We start from the raw sequence: 1,123 nt of genomic DNA, 5'->3' as shown, positions 1-1,123 counted from the left end.
TTCTTTTAGCTTAAGTTCAATATTCACTGTGTGACAGATAAAACATGTCATTGAGCATTATAACACAAGACACCGTCTACACGGCTCTATATTCTTCCACAGGGATGAGAACATGGATATGAATTACCAGCAATGGGTGTTTTTCTTTAATAGGCATGGGACATTGAACAACCAAACACAGAACATTTATCACAAACGCTACATTTATAATAACAGAAAACAAATCCAATAAAAAAATAGCAGAACTCACCGGTAAACTGAAATATCTGATCTGCCTCAGTTGGACAGCAGCATCTACATGTTACACCTTCTAACATCATGTGAATCACCTTCACGATTAGCCAATCACATACAGTACATTCAAATCTAGTTTTTGTTTTGAAAATGAGTCATCGTTCAGCCATATTTTCCAGTTCGGGTTGTGTTTGGTATTCTTCTTTTTATTCATGTCAGTGTATGTGTGGAGACTTCTCTGAAAAAGAGTGTATTGTACCACGAGTATACGGTGTACTTCTCCGGATATCATTCATTAGACTGTGGTGTACTACTCATGTACTTGTACTTACCTGTGCAGTGCTGGCCTAGAGGTTGAAGGCCATTGGTTGGTACCCTGAACCAGCACCGACCGGCTCCTTATGTGCTAGCTACTCCCTCATTACCAGCGCTAAGGACAGATTCTAACCTCTTCATCATGAAGAACTAGCTCTGACTCACTGGGATTTTTGTTAGCCTGGATGCCAGCCAGAACTTAGCCCCGCCCACAAAATTTGAGGTCAGGAAATGGGGTCTGGACCATAGACTGTATATTATTAATGAATAATAATTATTCATTAATAATATACAGTCTATAGTCTGGACTTGATCCATCAAATGGTCAGGGCGGGCTTTATCCAATGATGGACAGATGACCAACAGTAATGTAATCAGCCACGTCACCAAAGAGCACTTCGGTTGAATTCATTTCCAACAAAGATGGCTGTCACGCCCCGATGTGAGTCGAGTGAAGATCACTCGCGTCACTTTGACAAGTAGCCTACAAGTAGGACTTTTTTTTTTTATTACAATATTTAAAACCTTTTAGTCTAGTAGCCAGCCCATAGAGCCCCATTGTGAACCCGGAAAT

The sequence above is a fragment of the Etheostoma spectabile genome, chromosome 16 (genome assembly GCF_008692095.1).
Source record: "Etheostoma spectabile isolate EspeVRDwgs_2016 chromosome 16, UIUC_Espe_1.0, whole genome shotgun sequence".
Lineage (NCBI taxonomy): Eukaryota > Metazoa > Chordata > Actinopteri > Perciformes > Percidae > Etheostoma > Etheostoma spectabile.
This window is presented reverse-complemented; position numbering follows the sequence as displayed.